Source organism: Corvus brachyrhynchos, unplaced genomic scaffold (assembly GCF_000691975.1).
Source record: "Corvus brachyrhynchos isolate BGI_N302 unplaced genomic scaffold, ASM69197v1 scaffold1709, whole genome shotgun sequence".
NCBI classification, from domain to species: Eukaryota; Metazoa; Chordata; class Aves; order Passeriformes; family Corvidae; genus Corvus; species Corvus brachyrhynchos.
Genome location: NW_008239859.1, coordinates 31,492 through 57,012, shown reverse-complemented (window position 1 = coordinate 57,012; position 25,521 = coordinate 31,492). Strand labels below are relative to the sequence as shown.

Sequence of the window (25,521 nt, the reverse complement as noted above, 5' to 3'; positions counted from 1 at the left end):
CTGACGAACCCGCGCGGGGCCGGGCTCCCTTTGCTGCAGGAGCAGCCCGGAGCTGAACACGTCTTCTGTGTGTTAGCTCAGGTATTTCTGCAAATCACACTGATCACAGCCGGCCCTTCCGCCCCTGCGTTTGCCCCGGAACCGCGCACAGCCCGCACAGAGACGTGCCCTACTCTCCTGTCTCCGGGGTCGCCGAAACCCCCCGGGTTACCTAAAACCCCTGGGATTTATCGTCCTTTCCACCTCCCAGCACTACCCAGCTCCCCACAGGCAGTATCCATCCTCTCCCTTATTTCTGAAAGGATTGTAGCAGGGAGGGGACCCCTCAGCCACCTGAGGGAATCATCTCTGGAAGTCTCATCCTTCTGATGCAAGATTCCCTCAACACTCTCCATGCCACCCGTGTCACACAGGAGCCGTGCCTGGCAGGGGGGCTCTGTGCCACCCCCTCCACAAGGCCAACCTGGCACCGAGGAAGGGCAGGGAGGTGACCACACACACCTTGGTCACATGTCCAACATGTCCAACCTCCCGTGTGTCACACAGACACCCCAAGGTGCTGACTGCGACCAGTGACACCCAACCTGCTGACCCAAGGCACAGCGTCCTGACCCTGCTGTGCTGTACGGGAAGGTTCCCGGGGAATAATGAACACCAAGAACAGAAAACTCCGTGTAAAGGCAATGGTGAAACAGAAACCTGATAGTCTGGGCTGTGTTAACTTCAGAGGTTGATTTTCAGCCTTGTTATTGTCTGCATTTTTCTGATTCTTGCTTCTTCTCTACTGGTGTGAAGGGAAGGCTGGGGGGACGTGACAGCACACCCTGGGTAAGGCACGGAGAGCTCACGGGCAGAACAGACACCTGCACTGGCACCTTCCAGAGCTATTTTAAACCCATGCAGGCTGTACTTAACCTACCAAAGGGTTTGCACTTCAGGAGAAAGAATCTCAAAGGATCATTTCACTTCCAAACCAGCACCTTAAAACACAAAGCCAAAAAAACAAGGAACAACTTTGGAAATAGGCAATGCAGGATTTCCACCAGAATCAAAGTGTAACAAAAATTCTCAGCAAACAGAAAAACAGGTCAGTTGAAGACACTTCACAAATTTCATTCCAGTTTTTGGCCACTACTGAAAACCACTATAATATAGAAAAATTTGAAAAACTTTAAAGTGTCACGGGACTAAATAATCAGGGTGATTGTAATAGTGACACGTAAATCCTTCTTACAAGGAGATCCAGCAGTTACTTTGAATGCTGACAACTCAGTCTCTCTTGAGCTCTCTCACATTAGAAGAGCTTACTTGGCTTGCTTTTTTCCCGTCCTAGAACAGCTTTGTGAGCACAACACCGCTGGGGACTCAATACAGGACTTCAGCACTTCCCCAAACAGAGCCAGGGCTGCGTCAGTGTGAGTCCTTCAGGCACTCTGACTGCTCCCCAGCACTTGAATTCCAAGTTTAGGCAGTAGTGTTAAGCCAGTATTACCAACATCTGTCCAGTGCTCTCTGATGGAGTGTTTGAACGTCCCCTCCTGGATCACTGAGGAAGCTTTATTATCTCTCATTAAATATTCACTTTTTTTTTAAAGCATGAAGCATCCTCCAGAGTCTGACACTTCTAAAAGGCTTGGCTGGACAGGCTCTTGCACGCCGTTGCCCTGCCAGGACAGCACAGCTGGCTGGGTGCGTGCCCGCCCGCCCGAGGCCTCGGCTCGCAGTTCTGACACATAAATGAGAACAGGGGGTGAAAGGATTTGTACAAAACCACTGGGCTCTGGGCTGGAGCTCTAACACACAGCAGGGCAGAATGTCTGAGTGCAGCTGCTGGGCAGGGGCAGAGCAGTGACACAGGGACCCGGGCTGAGCTCACCTCTGGCCAAGTCCCACACCTTGGAGGTTGTCCCCAGGGAGCACCCAGAGACACTCTGCAGCCACATCCCCACTGCACAGTTTTGGGGGTACAGCTGTGTTGGCCAAGTGCACTAAATGCAATCACCTCCTGACTGACACACACTCCAGCAAATTCCCAGATGAAACAGAGAGAATTTCATGAATTGTGGCATTTACAGCAGAAGGGAGGGAGGAAGGTTTGTCTTTGATCAAAGTACCTTTTTTTCCCCCTTCTTCTTTCTATTTATTTGCAATAGTGTTGAAGCTTTCCTTCTCCCCAGGGTTTTGCTTGAATACCTCCAGATGTAGATGTAGAAATAAAAAGCCTGTATAGGATGAATGAGTAATTTTAGAAATCTGCTAAATTTTTTCCATCCTGATCCGCTTCTCTCCCTGATCTCCCTTTCCATTCACTCACAGGAGCTGAAGCTCCACTGCGTGGTTTTCTCCTCGATCACTTTCACTCCGGACCATGTCTAACCATGAATCAAAGCAGAATAATCCAAGGATTTCCTCTCAAATCACCATTTCCTCTGTTTTCCCTGTTACTAGCAAATCCCTCAGATCCCCACTGTCTGCAGCTCCTCATCTTCCGCCCTGGCCGGGAGTTCCTCAGCAGCCGGAGCGGAGCCAGCGGCCCTGCAGCCTGCACAGGTCCCAGGCCACCCTCAGGGGCACGGGCAGCTCCTTTGCTTCTCCCAGAGACACTGCTATTACGCCTTGGAAACCTTGCCAGAATTCAGAAGTTCCACAAGCTATTGGCATTTTCATTTCCAGGTTCTTTTCATGTTTAACTCAGATTTCCTTCACAGTTTTTGCTCCCCAAGATCTGATACTCTGTGTCAACAACGACCAGCTACTTGTTTTAGTAAGTTTTGTCTCTTATTTCATTTCTGTTTGACTTTTGCCCACATCATTGCCTGTGAGTCCTCCCCTGTCCTGCAGGGAGTATCCTCGTTGTTCATGGCAGCAAGGAGAGGAATGCTGGAGGACAGGGAGGGTGGAGAGGCAGGAGCTGCAGCCCAGATCAGCTGCAACATCTGGTGATGGCTGAACATGGCTTTGTTGTGGCTGAAGATCCTGAGTGCTACTTGGAATATAAATTAAGGGATGACTGATTGCCGGTCTGAGACCTTGACCAGTAGCTCTCGTTATAAGATCGTGCCTTATAATGCACTGGGGGCTTTGTTTCCCCACCCTCTGCACCCTGGGCAATCCCACCCGCTGGCACCTGAGGGACTGACACCCAAGGGACTGACATCCATGCAATGTCCTTGTTTCCCCTGGTTCTTCCTGAACAAGTTTCATTTCACTGTCATCACCAGATGACCTCAAGGTCAATTAAAGCTGCTTATCAAATTCAATTAAGTCTTTGTCAAGCATGAAGCCAGTAACTGCACCACACTCTCCTCGCACACCTCCTCACACTCACACCTCCAGCAAGAGAAACAACATTCTGCTGGAGTACAGGAATAGTGCCACATCCCACAAGGTCAGGACAAAGCCAAGTCACATTATTCACCACACATTGTGCACTGATTTTTTTATCTCTTCCCAAGCCATGTCAGTATTATCTCCACCATGCCTGATAATAAATTGGTTTCAAAACTACTTCATGGGTAGTTGTTCCTCATGCTTTACATCCTGAATAAGCTTAGAGACCTTCTAAGCCCAGATCTAGAGATCCTCTCCAAGCTTATTCAGGAGGTAAAGAGGTAGGGAAGCAGGCTCTGAATGCAGTGATTGATTAAGCCACCAGTGGGATTAATAAGGTCATCTCTGGTGGCATAAATGGCTTTTACAAGGGATGTTGGGTTGTAATCAAGTTTGTAGAAGATGATACTGTACATAAGGAGAGTCCTGAAGCTGCAGTTTTGTTCTCCTGGCAGCACTCCTGGAAGGCCAGCACAGAGAAACCACTCCTGAAACTCCTGGGTAGGGAGCCAGGTTTTTCCACATGTTTGGAAGATGGGTGGCCAGCAGCCTCCTCCTTGCCCTTTGGTTCTCCTTATGATGCACAAGCAAAGGCTTTACCCTGCAGCCTCCTCCTGCCTCAGCCCCAACACCTGGGTCAGACTGGGGAACAGAGCTCCCCAGTTCAAAGGCTCAGGTTAATTTTCACAAGTGTTTTGAGCAGCGACATGCACAGTCACTGTGAAACATCTGCTCAGATCAGGAGATCTCAGCAGCTACAGACGTCTCCACCACTGTCTTCAGAAGTTGAGAAAAAGGCAGCCTTACCCAGCTTTTGGACTGTTCTGTACCCATAAACAACATTATTAACCTGAAAGGCATGTGTTTTCTCACTATGATTTATTAGCCATAGTTACAGTTGCAATAATAATGCTCTAATTTTTCGGAAAGTGCTACAGTTTATGCATAGTTTTAACCACCTTTTGAAAAACCTTTAAGTAGTGATGAATCGACCCATAAAATAATACAAATGTTAGAACCAACATATTATTCTCCTTCAGGCATGGGCAGGGATATCTGATTTTTGTCTGCCAAATCATTTGGCATCTGAACAACTGGCAACAAATTCAAAGTGAAACAGCAAAACTGTGGGCAACCGCTGGAAAGACTGGGATTCCTCCCCTTTGCATTTGGACATGAAATGCTACGTCTGCCCCGGGATGCTCTAATCTAATTCGCTTGTTCACAGTGTAGCAAGTCAGCTGCATCAGGATAGTTTGTGTCTGCACTGCTCTGCCACAAAGCCATGAGCACCTCTGCTCTAAAGCACAAGGACACAAGTCCTCACTTGATCAAAGCAACCACTGGAGAGAGATCTCACCCTGTGGTTCTCTCCTGCCTCACTCCCCACTCGGAGTCTGCAGATGCCTACCAGAAACTGCAGGGGCTGAAAAGCTCATCTCGTTCCACCCCCTGCCACCTTCCACTGTCCCAGGCTGCTCCAAGCCCCGTCCAACCTGGCCTTGGACACTTCCAGGCATGGGGAGCCCATAACCTCTCCGGGTAACAAGTGGGGCACCAACGTGGGACTCCAGAAACTTCCATGAGATTTGCAAGTGGCAGGGGTCAGCTGTAAAGTCCCTGCTCAGCTCCCCTGAGGCACTCGGCATAAGGCCCCACACTGAGGGATAAAGAATGAGCAGAAAGAGCCCCCAAGAGCAGTGTCTGTGCCCTGACAACATCTCTGCAATTCTGGACTGCAGCTCTGTTTGTACATTTTAATTAACCTGGAGAAAGGCTTATTTTATACAGATTATTTATTGAGAGTTGGGACACACTTGCAGCCCTCTAAGACAGGAGCACTAAGAGCACTAAGAGAACAAATCCCGGTGTCTGAGAGGGAGGAATTCTGCCCTTGGCTTCCATCAGCTCCATCACTGTCCCTGCTGCTGGGGATGCCGAGGGCATTGCTGCCCCTGCCTGGAGCAGGCAGGGTGCTGACACACGGCACAGCCTCCCCACTCAGCCCACTCAGCACACAAAGAAGAAGCTTGCACGGCCAGATCAATAACTGGAAGCCACAGCGACAGTTTGTCCCCAACGCTGGACAGTTAATCCTGATGCACAACCCCCCTGTGAATTCAAAACGCTTCCTCCAGCCCCTCTCTGGCTGTGGTCAAACAGCTGATGACACACGCTCTGACAGAGCAGCAGGATTTCTGCTGGGCCCACAGAACACTACGCAGCATGAAGAGTCTCCAAGAAAAAAAAACAACAGGAGGCTTAAACCTTAAAAAAAAATACAAACAGTAAGTGGTTTCTAATGTTGGCTTAAAAGTAAGATACAGCAACAGAACATTTTAGGTAGCCTGTATTTAAAAAATTGCATTTTCTACAACATTATTTCTTATTACCCAGGATGCGTTATGTGTAATTATTTGTCAGTATTAAGGTACAAAGGCAGATGCCAATTTAAACCCAAGCAAACCATTGCAAGTTCAGCAGCAGGATGTTAAACATAAATATTTCATGGCTGAGCTGGAACAGTTTCTGAAGTACTGAATATGGATTTAAATTCTGTATACTCCTTGCTTTTGAGGAGTTACACAGACTAGAATCAATGCTAACACCAACACTGCAATGTACTACTTAAATCCACTCTCTACTCATTACTTCTGTCTTTCAAATTGGATTTTACGGTCAAATTCAGAAGGAAGGTGAAGCCAGTGTAACACGGTACCTACAGCCACTGCAACACACACTTGGAATTCCACTGCTTCATACTGACATAGGCTTAATTAATTACCTCTTTACACAGATTCTCCTTCTGGTTCAGTTCAGAGTCTGTGGAATTTAACCTGGCAACGCTTGTCACAGATTAAAAATTAAGGAGAAAGGAGCAAGGGAAAAGCTACAACAGATAAGAGGACTAGTAATACCAGAATACACCCATGACAAAATATGTGCTTCCAAGTATAACTCACACTGCCTCCCTCTTTCTGAATGCTCAGAACTAGTTCACAGGCAGCTAAATTATAATTCTGCTTCTCAGATAACAGAAACTCAATTTAATATGCTCAAAGTAAGCAGCTCTGAGACTTGGAACAGAGCTCTGGAGACCTCCGGCGCTCCTCGGGAGAAAGGAGAAGCCCAGGGCTCGCAGGGAGGACGTGCCTGCTGTACTAAAAGGCAGATGCCTTCAGAGCACTGTATGTTCAGTCATCTCTTTATCAAACCCTTAACTAATTAAACAATCCTCTTGTCAAAGAGGACAGTCATTGTTTGTGTGACCGATGCCCTGTAAACATAATGGGATAATCTGCCTTTCTCCTTTTTCTCTCCCTCAATTCTTCCAAACAGCTGGGGGATGCGCTGCCCGCCCGCCGGGAAGCCTCGGCTCATCTGTCATTCCCCCCGCTCGCGGCCGCACGCAGCATCAGAAGCCAAGCTCAGGACAATAACGCCTCAGACGCTCCAACAATCCATCTGATCCTGTGCCATCGGAGAGTCCCCGGCCACAGCAGAGCTGGGCAAACAATCGGGGGGGAGAAGAAGTGATTCCTGGACAGAACTGACAGTTAGAACTGTATTGATCTACAACGGCAAACGATGCTCAGCCCCAAGCACTTCCAGTGCCCTCCTTTGACTTGGCCCGGGGAAGAAAGAGTCTGCAAACACCAAAGCTTTGGTCAGATGGCACCAGGCTTGCTCTCACATCTGCACAGCTACAGCAGCAAAAGCTGTTCTTCAGCTGCTGGAAGCTCAGCAAGTCCCATGCCCAGGGATGGCTCCAGCCCCAGATACTGTGCTCAGCTCACAGCAACCCCGTCTGTGGATGGGTCACGACCAACAGCAGTTACAGAGGGCAGCTATTTTCTCGTGTGAAATGAGAACAGTGTTTCAGGAGGTTGCAAAATCCAAAGGTTTGTCCCTCCCTGTATTCCTGAGGTGGGGGATGTCTACCCCGCAGCCCACTCTGCTCACCCCTGTCAGCAGCAGCTCTGTCACCCCAGGGATAACCAGGACAAAACCTATTACGTGTCCCAGCCCTCCTTCATTAAAGTGTCTGTCTTCCTGCTAACACCACCAGCAGTCTCTACTGATTACTGTAAGAAAGTCAGAATACCCAGTACTTGAAATTTTGAATTAAAATGCAGTACCTGAAACCGAAATGAATCACTATTACAAGGTGCAGATTTCACAGGGCTGTGATTCCCAGGAGTGAAGCAGAAAGCAGGTGGGGAGGCCCAGGTGAGGCTCCCCGAGCCCTGGGGACACAGGCTGGGACAGTCTGTCACTCCCCTGCAGTGTGCTCTGGTGGCGAAGGCCACACACAGCTCCACCGACCAGAACTGGTGACCACGGTGTCATTGATCTCAGGCCATTCACTCCTGTGTGCTGTTTGTCAAAGGAGGAAACGTGGTGTTTCTGTGAGGTGTGAGGAGGAGGAGGAGGAAGGGGCAGTGGGAAGGAAAGGCTGAATAATATCCAAATGTGAAAACCCTTCAGTGCCCATCGAATCTGTGAAGTGGTCACAGCCCCGAGGCTGCCAGAGCTCCAGGAGCGTTTGGACAGCGCTGCCAGGGATGCCCAGGGTGGGATTGTTGGGGTGTGTGTGCAGGGCCAGGGGTTCGACTCGATGATCCTGGGGTTCCCTTCCAGCTCAGGGATTTTGATGATTCTAACAGAAAGCTTGAGGTCCTCCACAAAGGAGTCAAATCCATCCTCGGCTGTCCAAATTCCCAAATTCCCCAAACCTCCACTGACCCCCAGGCAGTGCCTGACAGCGCCATTTCAGCAGAGAATGGGAGGACAAAGGGCTTAGAACAAGGACAACTCTGATCTTCTCCTGAGCAACATCCCCCCCACAGCCCAGCTTTGGGGAGAAATCAGAACACTTCAGACAGGGTTCAACAGTGACCTTGAGCCCCACTGCTGGCTACAGGGAGACTGAAACACCCCCACCCCATCACAGATCCACAGAGACAGAACAGAGTCATAAACTCATCTGTGTGCACACCCTTCCGAGGAACTCACGGACGTGCCCAGGTGTCCCATCTTCCCTCAGTCCCTCCTTGGACAAGCTGCCAGTTGGCTTAAAGCTCTTCCAGAGGAGACACAACAGTGGTGTGCCCCATGCTCAGGAGGGCATGAAACCGGGGAGACAGCACGTACAATGCAAAGTCTTTCTTTTTGCACCTCATCTAGGCCACAGCAGGGAAAAAAAATAACGCAAACCCACTCTATTTTTAACCTACCACCAAGAGAGACTTCACAGAGCCATGCTCAAATCTGAACAAGTTCCTCATCTCAATCCAAGTTAAACTCAGCAAGTGTAAAGCAAACATCCCAAATGGAATATATCAAAGCCAAAATGATGTTATCCTAGCAAAATTGCAACATTTTCCATATCTGTAACCAAAAAAACAGCAGTATCAGCCTTAAGGCTCTTTTTCTTGCTCTCTCGCTTGTTTGTTTTCTCCCTCCCCACCTCATCACTGCAGCCAAGTTTTAAACAATATCCATGAAAATAGCAGCTTTCAATCTGTTCCTGGAGCAGCCAAGTTAATGAGGCCACGCGGCATCCCAGGGCACTCCGGAGGGAAGGGCTCACATTGCTTGTTACTGCAGCCTGTGCTGCTCTCAAAAATGTAAAACATTTCAAACTGGCGGGCGCTTCCCTCTCCTTCTCCCCCTGTCTCCAAGTAAGAGAGAGTTCAGACTTCCAAACATATACTGTGGAAAGAATGAAGCCCTTCTGGAAAATATGAAAGACCGGTTTGCCTTTCTAAATTTAAAGATTTATAAATCAATGCAAATCTTTTTCAAAAAAGAAAAGCCAGCAGAACACTCCCGCGAGTTCCACCACAGCCATCAGACAGTTGTAGAAACAAGTACCTGTTTTTCCTGACCTACATTTGCAGGCTGGCAGGAAATCAAAGTTTGTGTCGAATTACAGCAGATTTTGAACAGACTTGCATGTGCCCTCCAATCTCTGCTATTAAATCTGTTTGGGCCCAGGGACTGTATGTTTGTATGAAAGGTGCCACTTTCTACAGTGACACGTGCTGAGTATTACGTGAGTGCAGGCCGGTTGTCTTCTGGTTGTAACACTAAAAATGGGAATGGATTTTCCATAGGAGTTGATTCAACTAGAGACACTTTCCTTTCCTTGGAACTGCTCTATACATTCTCTCCTATATTTATCATAAAAGCCATGTGGTTAAGCAGACACAACCACAAAAAGCAAACGTGGAGCTCTGTCCCGAAGGTCTGGCTACGGAACGGCTCCGCAGGCGAGAGCCGCCCGCGTGGGCTGGTGCTGGGTAAACAACAGCACCCAGCAAACAGCATCTGGGGCTGAGGAGAGACTGGGACCAGCAGCCAGGACAGCCAGGGACAGATCAGCCCAAGGACAGGCTCTCACCTGCACCACTCCTCACCCCAGCACAGGCAGCAATCCCTCGGACTGCTGTTCCCTGACTGGGGCTGTGCTTTACCTGCTTGAGAGTGCAGCCCGTGATTTCAGAAGGGCTCTTGCCCATGCCAGGCAATGGAAAAGGCTGCAGAAGTGGGAAGGAGACACTGCACCACACTCAGCCTTGGAAATAAACCCAATCTTTCTCTTACAGCAGGAGAATTTTTTCTGCTCAAGACCACTGAAGCTACTCCTGGGAGCTGGGAAATGAGGCTGCTACTGATCTACTTTATGTTTGGTGTTATTGCCAGGCCCTTATTCCTACAGATCCCACAACAGCCCAGGGACTCATCACCTATCCCATAAATGGGGGTCTGCAGTGAAGATGGTGAGTTCTTCCTGCTTCCAACTGGCTTAAAAAACACAGCAGGAAAAGAAGGCCTTGTAATCCAGATTTTCCAGATATCTAGGGAAGACCTGCAAGGAATGCAAGGAACGGACACCTCAGCCAGTTACATGAACCCTCACGCTCAGCATTTGCGATGATCTGGTTTAACATAAGCTTGCAAAAACTGTGTGATGGAAACACATTGAAAGTTTCCTTTCTTTTCATGCCCATTTTCAGATCTCTGTAGTTTCACAATGTCCATATTTCACTAAAATTAAAATCGCTGTGTTGCAAAATACATTCAAGACAAAAGTTTCAATTAAGCCTTTTAAAAGATGTTTTTCACAATCGTGGCAGAAATTCTTTAAAACTGCATCTTCCCCAGGCCAAGTCAAACGTGCCCAAAGAGACTGCAGATGCAAACCCCCGGGAATGCACTGGGAGCAGAATTCCCACCTCTCCACATCCGTGTGAGTAGGAATTACCGACACGAACCAGTCCGAGCCTAAAAGCCCCACAGTACCCTGCTGAATTCCAGTCACAGGCTGACATGAAGTATAAGGAGCCAGACATCCATTAGCAGGAATCTGAACACCCCTGTGTTTTGGGGACTGCTGGTTTCGCTTATGTTTTTTGATTTATACCTCATAACTGCAAAACTAATGAGATTCTAATGAAAAGTGGGACATTATTCATTTGGGTTCCCCCCAGGAGGTTCAGCTGATTTCCAACAAGCATGCTACTCATTAAAACAGGAGGTGATGGTTTAAGAAGCTGAAACATTAACCTGTTCCCAAATGTGCCCGGTCTGAAATGACACAGTGGTTTCTGCAGCTGGCAGTTTTACTGCCTTTATCTCCATTATTTTGTTCAGATAGATTTTTTTTTAACTGGTGACTTCTAAATAAATAATAAACACCTAATCTGTATATCAAGTAATATAATTATTTTTAATAAATAATTTTTTAAAAGTCAACCATCCATACAACAGGGCCATAAGAAATGAAACACTGAACCAGAGTTTTTAAAAATGCATTTAAATTGGGAAATGAGGTCTGGAACATGGAACATTTGAACTGCCCGTTCATCATGGACAAGGCAGTGGGCCCACCAGTTTCTGAAGCAGGGACTCCAAATTGGCAGTGCTGGCTTTCCATCATCCCATCAACCCCTGACTCCTCCAGGCACAAACCAGAAATGCACCAACTACAAATTAGGGAGTGACAATTTTAATACTTCATTCATGAAAGCACATTCAGTTCCTGCCTCATGGCTATATTGCACAACCCAAATGTAAAAGATTTTGATTCCAGAGGGAAGCTTCTCTGGAGTTGAGGCTTGCCCAGTCCCTCCCCTCCAGTTTCTTCTGGTCTCTCCTAAGGAGCCAGGCTGGGAGAGCTGCGGGTGCTCACCTGGAGAGGAGAAGGCTCCAGGGAGAGCTCAGAGCCCCTTGCAGGGCCTAAAGGGGCTCCAGGAGAGCTGCAGAGGGACTGGGGCAAGGACACAGAAGGACAGGACACAGGGAATGGCTTCCCACTGCCAGAGGCAGGGATGGATGGGATATTGGGAAGGAATTGTTCCCTGTGAGGGTGGGCAGGCCCTGGCACAGGGTGCCCAGAGCAGCTGGGGCTGCCCCTGGATCCCTGGCAGTGCCCAAGGCCAGGCTGGACACTGGGGCTTGGAGCAGCCTGGGACAGTGGGAGGTGTCCCTGCCCATGGCAGGGGGTGGAAGAGACAATCTTTAAAGTCCCTTCCAACCCAAACCATTCCATGGTTCTATGATTCCTTCTTGTCCTAAATGCTACAAGTTGGGTACTAAAGCATCTGTGTGTTCAAGCACTTCACCCCAGTAACCAGCATCCCCTGGGGGCTTTAGGGGAACAGACAGTTCCATCTGCTACATCTTAAACACCATTTTCTTTCTGGAGACGATAAACAGCTCAGTAAGTGATCCTGCAGCATTCACTGAAGATGAATGTCCCACAAAGCAAGTACAAGAAAGATAAGCGGTTCCACCCATCTGAACAAACATTTCCTCCCAGTCACACCCTCTGCACATAAAAGCAGGAATCTTTCTAAACTCATACTGAACAATTCTAGTGGAAGGTCACAAACAATAACAATGGATAATTAAAACAATAATCAGGCTTAGTAAGACAAAAATTAAAAGTAAATTGCTCATCATTTTTTTTTTCCAAACTGCCCAAACCTCAGCAAGAACATGTTCTGGACAGAAGAGGATTTGAACTTAAAAGATTACAACAAGCTGCTGTTCATCACCAAAAGAAATGTCTCCCCACTTTCGGTGCTGTGGGATTCACTGTGGAGCAAAAGGGTTTTGTGGGAAAAGGAGGACGGAATAGAAGAGTCTTGCTGAAGATGTAACATGCTAAGGGAAGGAACACATCCATAGCTCAGAGCTGGCTCACGGCTCATCCCACCAGCAGTGCCCCCCTGTATTGCCCTGCTCAGCTCTCAGTGTTCCTGCCTTGAAGATACAGGAATGGGAGTGGTGTTGGGAATACCACTGGGATTAAAAAAAAAAAAACAAGAAAGAAAATAAAGCAGGATAATCTTTCTTGAAAATAGAACCAATATGTTCATTTGGAGTTCTCAGTGAGGAATTAAATCCGATGAAGAACAAGGACAATTCTGCAGAATTACACCTGAATTTCTAAATTGAAACCTTCTTCACAAGTGCTGCCACCTTCAAACAGAGGGAGATGCCCCAAAACACACCAGACTGAGACTGGAGGCCATGGGATGGGCATGTACCAGGCAGTGTTAGCTCTGGTTTTAGATGGCAAACTGAAACACCGAGGGAGACAAGGCATTTCCACTGCCATGAGGCACATGCACACCTTCAGCTCTCGGGATCAGGGAGTTATTTCTCATTTTTTAAAGCACTCAGCTTAATATACACCCGAGGGATACTGGTACAGCTGTGTTGCTCTATGTTTGTCATTGAGTAGCTCTTACTAAACTACCCCAACCAGGTTGGTGGGAAAAATTATGAAAGATTTTAGGCAGAGCAGCATATTTTAGGTAATGGAGCTGAAGGAGGGATTTTGTGTCGTTTAAACCTCCCCCTCTATTCACTGAGGTTGTTCTACAGGCTATAAACTACTTATCTGGCTCTTTCCTCCCTAAAGAGGATCGCCTCATCACAGCTCTCCTTCACCAGTCCCACTCCCTGACACTACCCTTTACTCTTCTCTGTTCCACAACTCCCTTCGTTTTTTCCTTTCAGGGACAATTTAATTGAAATTCTGAAAATTGCTCTGAGTGTGCTCAGCTTCCAGACAGCTGCCTCTGTCTGAGACGTCTATGGAGGAATTCAGAACAGAAGTCAGGTTTTTGTAGAATGCAGAATTCCCTTTTCTCCTGGAATACACTGCTCCATGCCCTCTGCACCCCCTGGCTGGGGTGACCAGTGAGGCACAGCTGTGACAGACAAGAGCTTTCTTAACTCCCCACTCCAGATCACATCCATCTTCAACACTGGGAAAAGCAACAGTTCTTGGGGGAGAAAGGTTGGTACATGGTCATGTAATTAAAGCCTGTCATCACTCACACCCACATTGTGGTAGGTTGGTGGTGTGCAGGCATCCTCAGCTCTGGCATTTCCTCAGTTTGGGCTCCTTGCATTAGAAATCCAAATACTGTTTTTATCGTGCTGCACCATAAATTATTGTGCAGAAAAAGTAGCATCCCTAAAACACAATTCTTCAGCATGAAAGCCCAGCTCGATGCCTTGCTAGAATTAAGCCACAATCCCTGGCTCCTCATTCACAGCCCAGCCCTGGCACAGCAGCACATCTGCGAACAAGCCCAAGCACATGAGCACTCTCACTGTGCCTGAAATGCAGCACATGACGGAGCAGCACAGCTCGCACAAACCACAGCTCCGGAGAGAACCCCGGGCTGAGATCAAAGACAGAAACTGGAAACTAACTGGATTCCTAAAGGACTCGGGCTGACAAGGCCGGCATTCACGGCAGTACAGATCCCAACAGTCTTTTCTTATTCTTAGAGCAGACAAATGAAGAATAACATTGCCGCCACCGGCGGCGAGCGGGAGATACCGGCACTGTTCCCCGGGGATGCTGCGGGCCCGGCGCGGGGAGGACGGGGCGGTAACCGCGGGGCTGGAGCAGCAGCGCTTGTTAAGGGAACAAGCAGGAAAGGTGAAACAGTGGCTGAGATAAGAAGCATCTCAAAAAAAATGCACCAAGTTTTGGGTTTACGCTGCGAGGAGCGGGAGCTCGGCCCGCGAGAGGGGACGGAGGGGCGGCCGGAGCCCCCCGGGACAGGGCTGGGCTCCGGAGCTCTGCAGCCTCCCAAACCAGAGAGAGGAGACGAACGTGGGAATCACAGAGTCCCCGACTGCTTTTGGTTGGGAGGGACCTTAAAGCCCACCCAGTGCCACCCCTGCCATGGGCAGGGACACCTCCCACTGTCCCAGGCTGCTCCAAGCCCCAATGTCCAGCCTGGCCTTGGGCACTGCCAGGGATCCAGGGGCAGCCCCAGCTGCTCTGGGCACCCTGTGCCAGGGCCTCTCCACCCTCCCAGGGAACAATTCCTTCCCAATATCCCATCTAAACCCTGTCAGTGGGAAGCCATTCCCTTTATCCTGTCCCTCCATCCCTTGTCCCAAGTCCCTCTCCAGCTCTCTGGAAAACCCTTTAGGCACTGGAAGAGACTCTAAGGTCTCCATGGAGCCTTCTCTTCTCCAGACCTAATCCAAATTCTGTCAGCCTTTCCTCCTTGGTCCAGCCAGCTCTCTATCAAACTCCTCCTAAGAGCTCCATGTACAGACCTTTCCCAGCCTTTGCTCTGTGGGAATTGTTGCAATCAGCTCCATTAAAGGTAAAACTTTAAGATCTCTTACAAAGCAAGATTTCTTGGAAACAGCCAACTCCACTGTCACAAGATCCTGTCCAGTGACCTTCACCCAAAATCTCCCTCTTTCTAGGAATTAATGACATGCTCTGCCTGCCCTTGCTCTCACGGCTCTGTGCACAGGGCACACTTGGCAGTGAATCATCTGCTCCTGCAAGTCATGAGCTACAAATTGCAGAAACACACCAGGAGCTAAAATCAGTTTCCGAGAACAAAACCAGCTGGTATAGAAACAAAAGCCAAATATTATTCTCCTGGCTGCTGTCTGCATTTTTTTTTTATTTAGCTTAAAACAAAATTTAAAAAATCTGCTTGGAACCCAAACAGTCTCTAGCTGAAAATGTGGTGTCTAGCCTGAAAAACAGAGGCTTGTGGACACCATGCCAACAGCACAGGATTCCCATGGACCTGGTGTTTCTCAAGCCCTTAATGTGGTTCAGCTTAGGCAAGTAGTTTCAGGATTCCCAGTTTAAAATCTACAACACATCTGCAATTCATTCTAGATTTTTATTTTATTTCTTACTTCTCCAACCAACTCCAAATGGTTTTACGAGTTCTCGCAATCCGGTACTAATCAGTTACTCATGGTGAGGAGTCCCCGCTTCCTCAGAAGGGCTCCGTTTGCACGGGGAGCCAAGCTGTGCATTTCATCAGCTGCATTTTGCCAGAAACAACAGCAACTACCTGATAAAACAAGACTGTTTGGAGTGTTTAATGCCTGACTACAGGACACAGAAAACTTCTAACATGGCACTGGGCATTTTCTACCCCTCTCCCATCAGCTCACCAATTAAACTGAAGTGACTCCCCTACTAACAGGACTAATTTCCCACTTTGGAGAAGGGGACTTCAAGTGGCTTCAGGGAAAACTTGTGAGAAATTTTCATCCAGCTGTATGAAAAGAATTCCCATTTGTGAAACACCCCTGGCTTAAAACCTTTAATGGAAGTGTCCTGAAAATTAGACAGCCAGTATTTGCCTCCCGCACATCAGCTGTGAGATGAAACGCTGCAGACAGGGCAGGTGAGGGCAGTTACTCTCAGGGGTGATTCTGAAATACAAATACAATCATCTCTGCTTCCCTGCTCTTCTTGTTTCAAATACAACACACGCTGCACGCCTGAGCTGCAGGTGCCTCCCTTATCACCCCTGCACAGGAACCCCAGACCTCAGGCACAGCAACAAGAATATTCTTCCTGCTGAATGATGATTTTTTTGGGAAAAAACCCTAACAATTCTGTTTCTGCCCTTATGAGTTTCTATTCAATTCTATCCAAGCTATTATAATTAAGAGACCCTCACTAAAAGATCTTTCAGAAGCTCCTGTTTCTCTGCATAGCACACGTGACAGTCACAGCTTCATCATTTGGGCATCTGTTACTGCTGACTTTGTTGTCCTCCTCACGACACATCTGGCTCTGATTAGCACAAAGGGTGGATAAAGATTTCCCTTTCTTGGGGCTGAAGGGCTGGTTGCTTCTTCCAGGCTTCACCAGACCAAACCAGAGATTCAGATGTGGTCCTATGGGACCAGACAGGAGAGTGAGTTTGTGGTTCTGACTGACTGTCCCAGAAACGACAATGCTACAGCCAGAGGACAAACGTCTCCTCGTTATCAGCCCAGCCTAACAAATAGCTGATAATGAACAGATGGACACTGGAGAAACGTCCCTCCAGTTTCCTGTTTGAGTAACGCAATCCTCCCTGCCTGATCTCACACTCACAACATGAGGCTGTACCCAGGCCAGCTTTAGTGTTTCTTTCATGCTTTACTGTTTACATCCTGCCTTCACCCTCCACATGTTTCCTATCCCCAGCTCCTGAAGGTAAGGCATGAGCTTTGGCTATTGCACAACACAGCCTCTCCAGGGACCTTCAATATTCTCCTCCAGATGGCTGGGTGGACAAAAACCTTCTTTCCACATCCTTTACACTCTCAAATTCTGGTGAATTTGACCAAACTGAAAATGAAATACAGATATAATTCCTTGATCTTCTTTATTTTTATTTTCATGGTGGAAAAGGTTGGAAGACTCTTGGGAACAAGCTTGTACTGAGTATACAGTATGTCACTGAATTTGCCTGGCAATGCTGCTATGGTGGCACGTTCTCAGGCAGTTGCACTTGTGATGTCAATAACGAGTGGCATGAAGACGTATTAGAGAATCAGAGAAAAGCAGAGCTGGAAGGGCTCTTACAAGCTCATCTAATCTTCCTCTCTCACCTCGAGGCAGAATCAGCTCCATTTTCAACAGAGACTTAACCTAAATCAGATCTCAAAACCTTTACACTGATATTTGACAGCTCAAGAGAGAAAGTCTTTCACTGGTAAAATTAAAGAAAACAGAAAACAAAGAAAGAAAACCAGAATCTGCAAGCCAGCAGCAAACATGCTTCCAAGAGATCACCCTAAGTAATGAATCCTATTTTATTAGTTAATAGAATCCTGTATATGTCACAGAGAGTCCTGATTTGGGAGGGACATGCATGCAAGGGAGGAAGAACAACTCCAAAGGAGCAGAATGCTGTCAGGAACAGCTGCTCTTGGGCCACCCGTGGAAATGGGCAGGAACCCATTCTGCCAGAACCAAATCTCACCCCTGGCTGATTATCACCAGGGCTGCCTGTGCATCCATACCCAGGGGAAGAGGAGGAGGAGCTTTAGGCTAAACCCCCTTTCTCCAAAGGAAAGGAGGCTGCAAAAGCAAAGGTGTTCAGCTGGTCTGCAGGTCCTGTGGAGTTTTTACGCTGCATACACTGGCTGGCACTGCAAGACTGCAAACACTGATGTGAACAAGTTTAGACCACAGCTTTAATTAAAGAAAAACCCCAACCAAAACCCAACAACAACTTCCCCATCACATCTATTTGCAGCTGCACAGCATGCTCTGAGCTCTGCGGTGCTGGGGAGCAGCTGTGCTTTCAGTGCCCTTCTTCTAAAGAGAACATCATGTTCCCTTCTGCAGGAGCTCCGAGGAGCCAGGATTTTTGCCCCTGCTAAAACCACACACATGTAAGCCCCCTTCCAGGCTACAACTTTTATGTATCCTGAAATGACTTCCCAGAGCGTTCTTTGAAAACCCTTCCGTTAACATGAATGTCTCAGCCAAGAACGGACTTTTCTGGATCTCGCTCACAGACTGTTACTAAAAACTGCAGCAACACATTTTTCCAGCCTCTAGGAATACTGCATGTGACTGCCTTTTATTTCTGTAAAGACTCTGCCCCAAGATCATTCTTAAAAACTACTTCCAGACTTCAGAAGCATCTCACAAGTAATGTCTTTCCAAAATCCCAGTATTAGATTATCACTGTGCACAGTGAGTAGAAACTGAGACCTGTGCAAAAATGCTTACAAACCGATGCTTAGGAGGATTACAGAAAACTATAATGGGATCGAAATCTGATAACACAACTTCACCAGAAGTTAACTCTAAATCATACCTAGTGGAAAGTGTCCCTGCCTATGGCAGGGGGTTGGAACAAGATGATCATTAAGGTCTGTGATGGTTCTGTGATACCATTTATTCTCACCAACTCTCACAATTTCCATGTGACTCTTGGGATAGGTACCCAAACTCCAGCTCAGAATGGTACTGCTCTACATATCTCACTTTCACTTGTCCAAATGCTCCTGGAGCTCTGGCAGCCTCAGGGCCGTGCCCATTCCCTGGGGAGCCTGGGCAGTGCCCAGCACCCTCTGGGGGAAGAGCCTTTCCCTGATCTCAGCCTGACCCTCCCTGGCCCAGCTCCAGCCATTCCCTGAGTCCTGTCCCTGTCACAGAGGGCAGAGATCGGAGCTGCCCCTTGGGATGAAGCTCAGACTGTTCCAGGATCAGGAGACAGGTGGAGGCAGAACCTGAGCACAGTGGAGACCTGACGTGAAGGGTGCAGCCTGAACTTTACAGGCAATACCAAAGACCACACCAGCAGGCAGGCAGGGCAGCAAGGAAATGAAGCAAGAGCAAAAGGTAGGCTGAGTCTCTGGGAAAAAAATTCTGAAAGAGTGAGAATCAATATAAGGAATTAGTCCTCAGGGAAACAGTGGAAGCGCTTTTGCGTGGGTATTTTATGAGAGACTGGGCACACCACCAACAAATGTACTGCAGGAAAGAATCAGACAATGGCAAGGAAATGGATTAAACGTGCTAGCAAGACAATTTCCAGATCCGATTTCTGTGAAGAGAAGACCATGACCTCACCACTGGATTTGTGGTGTTACCATTAAGTACTGCCCCATATGAGCCCCAGGTCCCTCACTAGCATGGGTATGGTCTCAAGACAGACCACACCAAAGACTGAAAGGGATCTGGGAGGGTCTTGTCATTGTTATTTTATTTTCATATTAATGATGGGTCAGTTTATGTCCACAGATTTTCTAAGGCAGAATTCACCAGGGATACTGAGGAGAGGAAAACTGAGACACAGAATAAAGCTTTTGGGGAAAACAAGAGGTCTGAAGTTGATTAAAAAAAAAAGCCAGAGGAACATAATATTTAAAGACACATATGTGGGAGAAGCGACTCTTTTCCAAGGAGAGATGGCAGCAATGGAAACATGGAAAATGGCTGGCTGGCCAAACTGCTTTTCTGTGTTTGTCTCACCCTTTCCAGTTCACTCCAGTTCACTGGAGCACAGCAGACACGCCAGCAACTTTTCCTTGTGGAGGGTTCCCACCACTGTAACAAGCACAGAATCCATTTTGGCACCGATCAGGATCCAATCAGGCCTCTGTGAAGCACCATGGCATCCAAATCACAGCAGCCATTGCAGATGCAGCTGTGGCAGAAACCAAAGGCCAGAGCTTCCCTTTCACTGGTTGACTAATGGGGTTGGCCACAACATCCAAATAAACAGGCACTTACCAAAGGGATAAAGAGCTTAATCCAGGGATGAGCCCTCTGTAAACGCACATTGGCCCATTAAAAACCCTTCCCCTCCTGCAGGAAGGAATTTGAAGCTTCACAACTCTGGTATTAGAAGAGATTGGTCACAATCCCTCCCATCTCCTGTTCCTTATTTCTCTAATAACCAACTCTATACAGCAGATGGGAGCCTAAACATCAAACCCAGCCCCATCCCACTGAAATGCCAGAAGAGCTGAAAAGCATCTGAGAACAAAGAGACAAAATACAGAACTGAATGTTGAGAAAGGACATTTGAGCCATTTTTCAAAGGAACAAAGTTTTGATCAGCAGATATTTCAGGAACGTTGAAAGATCAGATTTCATGAATGCAAGGCTCTGGGGAAGTTTCCTTTATTTTATTTTTTTTTTTTGGCTGTTACATCAGATGAAAAACTCCAGCAATTTCTTTTGTTCTTATGTTTCCAGAAAAAGAACAGACACAAGCACACCAGATTAATCCATTTCTGTGATTAAGCAGAATCTGAATATGGATGGTTCTGGAAAGCTTTGGGAAGCACATAGATTTCCAGTATCCCAGGCACATGGCTCACCACATTTACTGGTACCTCTGAAGGATTTGGAGAGATGAATGCTGAGCTCTGGTGGAGGCTGTAAGAGAGTTCAGATCTTGCTCTCCTTTCCATGAATTTCAGCAGTAGTTACTGGGACAATGGGATAAATCCTGTGATCATTAAGATAGCAGAATCATCAGGCACTAATTGTAGCCACTACCAATAAACTTCTCTAGGTCATCTGCTCAAAGGCAGAAAAGAGTAAGGTTTTAGTTAAATAAATCTGCTGAAGCCCTCCATGCCTTTTCTCATTATTTTAATCTGTTGCCCAAAATGATGGAAGATAAGCCCTCAGCCTTGGAGAAACTTAATGTGTACCTTCCTCTACATTTACTGCTGCTGTTTCTTGAGGAGTTAATAAATATCAAATGAATAGAAGAGCTTTGAGTCTGCCACCAGCATGGATTGTCATTTAAATCCTTTCCAATTACAAGAACAATGAGAGCATGTGCCTGGAAAGGACTTCAGGGAGCCATATCCTTTTAACCTCCCACAGCTCTTTGGTCAAGGGCTCTCCAGGGAATTTGGCAGGTTGGCAGCCTTGGGAACATCCATGTCCTGCAGTTGGCCACACCGAGCAGTAGGGTAGGAACACTTCCAGAAATTACAGACAGGCCTAATTCCAAGAGGGGGCTAAATCTTCAGCAACAACGAGTTCAGTAGGAAAAGATCCTGGTCTCCATTTCATCTGGGCTCTAGAAACCAGAACTGACTGTGCAACTGTCACCGAGCAAAGAAGGAAAGTCACACAAACCCTTCATACAGTTTCCATGTCCCACTGATTCCAATCTGCTCCTTAAGGCCCCAGCAAAGCCCCTCACATCAATCTGCAAAAATTTACTTTTAAAGCCTGAAGTTAAGAAATACTTGAAAGAAACACAGGTTTGGGGGCACTATTAGGTCAGGCTCAAACCTACCTGATATCCTGCATTAATTGTGTTTTCCATTCCTGTTGCTCTGTTCAGTATAAGTGGATATTTGAAAAATGCACTATATCCTGCATTTACTCCATATCTCAATCATTAAATGAAGTAATGGAGTGACTGAGCAGCTTTGATGTTGCTGCACTGTTAGAGCTCCAGAAAGCAGGATGGATGCACTGGGGAAGACAAGCAACACTTCTGCCAGTCACAGATCAATGAAAGAGGACCTCTATACTGCTCTCATTCTTTTATTCTTCATATTCCTTTATATTTTTTTATTATTCATGAATGCTCCATAATCCAAGGCTACATTTTATGAATGCTTATAGATGACATAAATATTTCCTGGTAATGTGCAGAATCTGGATGAGCTAACAGGAAATAGAAGATATCCATCTTCCAGAGAATGAAATGGAGTTTCCATCTACAGATGGTTCAATGGCACTTGGGTACCTGCCAGCTCCTTTTTTTGGCAATAATAGGACCAGTAAGAATAAATGAAGCTTTAGGAGCACTAGTGTACACCTGCTTATACCATTATTTGGCAAGGATGGGTCCAAAACTCCCAAGAAATCTCCTTTCAGATCTCAGTTCACTAACACAGAGCACTTCAGCCATCATTTCCAGAACACAGGCAGGTCCAGTTCTTGAAAGTCACACTGACACAGGCATTGGTGACCAGGGCAGGGTGTCCTCTCTGCCTCAAAACCCACCCTGGGCTCACTGAAACAGATCCAGGACATGCATCTACTGAGCCATTTCAGCAAAATGCTGGCTAGGAGATAACGCACAATTTGTCAGCTGGAACGGACTGGAACCACCTCAGTACAGCCTCCTGTTGAGTTCCACAGTCTCCCACCCCATCCTCAGGGCAGCAGAGTCACCAGGGTCCTGCCTGTCTCCTGCTGGGCAGGGCTATCCAACCACATCCCCGTGGGGTTTGGTGCGAGCACAGATGGGAGCTGGAAGGAAAAATGAAGCGGATCTGCTTTGCATCCACTCTGCCTCGGGGGTTCTGGCAAAACTCTTTCCACGTATGGCAGAGTTTGGCTTTTCCATGGTTAAACCTCAGCAGCTCCTTGACGAGTGCTGTAACAACAATACAGGGAATGGGAACCAACACCAGAAGAGACAGGAAATGGGGAAAGCACTCTCAAGGACTTTGCTCTGAAAGCCATTTCCCATTGTTTACTAAATGGCAACATTTGAATTCATTGATTTGGTTTTAGCAAGGTCCTTTCTTGGCAGGGTACGTTGCCTTGTTGTCTCCTCTACTTCGTTTAAGACATCTCCTCCAGTTAGCCCTGTTTTCAAGGGACGCACGCTTCTAGGAGATCCTTCATTTTTGGATAAAACTTATGCCCTTTTAGACTCATGCCTTAGACGCTTGTCCCCTCTGGCTGTACAGATCCTGGGCTGAGCAGCCCTGCGGGGCACAAACCCACAGCAGATGTCAACCTTCACTCCCTCCCGAGAACTTCTCACTCCCCTAATCCAAAAATGCAGTGCCTGGTCTCACTCCAGGCAATGGGAAGAGATGCAGGACTCAGGGCATCACTCACAGACCCGTAAGCACTGCAGTTCTCCTGGACTGGAACACCAAGGGGAGGGGTGGCATTTAAAACAGGACCCCAAAGAGACTAAAGAATCCCATGAAACACCACACCACACACAGCACAGCAGCAGCAAGCCAACACTGAAACATGTGAATATTGGCTAGGCACACAACTAGTTGATTCCAAGCTATTTTCCATTCTAGAAAAGGCATAAGTCATTATAAACCAGGCTTGCAGAACCCCAACAGCAGGACTGTAATGCCCCTGTCATCTGAAATTGCTCATAATTTTACAAAACTTTATCTTGGCAGATATTTCCTTGATGGAAACTGCAGACTGAATTACTTGAGAAAATTCCTTCATAAGCATTTCCTCCATTTCTGAAACACCTATGTTTTCCATACCCGGATGTGGCTTTGCCATTCTCATTAAAATCACTGAAAATCAGGCCAAGTTGAGAGCCTCAGAAAAACCTTGATTTGCAACTGCTCAGTGAAGAACAGCTAGAAGGTCAAACTTCAGTTTCTTTGGGGGCCCTAAATTCCTCTTGCAGCCACAGCTATTGCTGTCACAAGGTACTGCTGAACAGAGCTCCTTCATCCTGCTTGTGCAGTGCATGCCAAGATGCAGGACTAGACTTGTCCTGTCACTTGTTACCTGGGAGAAGAGACTGACCCACAAGCTCCTGTCAGGGCATTGTAGAGAGCAACAAGGGAAAAGCAAAGCCTTATCTCCATCCTACTTTTGGAGCTTTGCACAGACACACCAAGGAGATGTTGGCCAACTTCAGCCAGGAATGATCAACAGGCTCCTGGGGCATCTCAAGGTTCTTCCCACACTCTGCAGGATTCTAGAACTGATTTCTTCTTGTACATAAAGGCCACAGAGTCTGCCTCAGTACTGGGCTCTTCTAACTTCACCCCACTGTTCCTATTTTGTTCACTTCTACCAGTGATGGAAAGGCTGGAAACTAGAAAGGAGACAAAATGAGACCTAGCACAATTTGCATTCCCATCTAAGCATGTTTTCACATGGAAGACAAGGAGCAAACTTCCTCCATGACAGGACTCCCAGTAACTTCTTCCTGCAGTGATAAAATGGTTCAATTCCCCAGACAGAATCAAAAGATGAGGTAGAGTTTTACCTGCTCCAAGGGAAAAGGTGGGCGGACACGGGCTGAGCCAGGAGACAGAGGTGACTACTCCTTCCTGCCACTTACCCCTTCACCAACACTTTTATCTATGTCGGGTTTACCAGTGACTAAATCAACATATAGCACATCTCCTCAAACTTGGCTTTTTCAGCTTCAAGTGTGAAATTAAAACCATCCTCGAGCAGGCCATCTGTGCAAGGCAGCCTATAGGAAACGGAGCTTGCACAGATGGGACTTATCACACACTCCCTCGTGTCGTATCAACACACCAGCTTTGCAAATCTGCCCTAAATAAACCAAAATTGACAACACATTTTGTCTGAGGCCAGCAGGGCTGTGTAAGCCTAGCATGTACTTGGCAGGGGCTGGATTGTTCTCCCCACTTTTAACAAACAACTCCCTCATAAATGGAAAACTTGTGAACGTTCAAGTCTTGTGCTGTGTTCAAATGTCTGGAGGATTGTGTTCAGCGAAGTCTCCTAGAGGGATCAACTAATCACCCTTCAAATTCCTATATAAGAAGCTGTAGGTTGCTTAAAAACTAGCAGAACATGACATGGCCTCCTCAAAATCCACAGAGGGGACAGACATTGGTCTGGAACATTTTCTAGTTCCATTAACTCTTCACCAACACATAAAAATAACACTTTAAAGATGTTTATTTTTACAAGTTACATTAGGTGAAGGATATAGCTGAACAATACGTCTGAACACATGGAAATGCTTAAGCAGCAGCTCTATTTTCTGTCCAAGCAGTCTGTAGACAAACACAATAAACTGAAGTTACACAGATGACAACTCAATGTACTACATGAAAAAAAAAGACAGAAAAGTGTGTTTTCATAAAAAACAAACTTTTTTTTTTTTTTTTTTTTTTTTTTTTTTAAGAGGAGCATCTGAGAGAGGAGGGAGTAGCTTGAAACAGGCAAGGACAAAACCGGTAAAATAGAGTTCAGGAGAATAAGGCACTGAAGAGGAGCCTTCCCAAGTCAGATCACACCTTCACCTGGCCAGTGCCATGTCTCAGAACAGGCAGCTGTGTCCCCAACACCTCCCCTGACTCTACAGCAGCCTGTAGTTTAAGATTTCCACATGCCAGGGCTTCTGTACTGGTACAACACAGACTTGTTGACCTTTCTTCCAAGAATGGATCCAACCACTTCCCTGCAAACCATCGGTACCAGAGTCTTGTTGCACCAGCTGCCACATTGTACTCAGCAGGCAAAGCAGTGTTTCCTTTTCTTTTTCCTGAACTTCCACTTGATGTCCATACTTCTGGTTAGGGAATTAAGGAGAAATGGGAAACAACAGCTTATCTTTTGTCCCACTCCTGTGTTCAGGCCTAGATGTTCTGCATTTGCAAACTGCCCCAGGATGTGTTCCTGGGGGGGGG

At 47.1% G+C, this 25,521-nt stretch overlaps 1 protein-coding gene across 2 annotated transcripts in view; it reads right to left on the bottom strand.

The window, feature by feature from the left end:
• EXD3 (exonuclease 3'-5' domain containing 3) overlaps nt 1-25,521 on the bottom strand; it is a 64,709-nt gene that overhangs the window by 25,625 nt on the left and 13,563 nt on the right. The gene's annotated exons all lie outside the window — the stretch shown is intronic.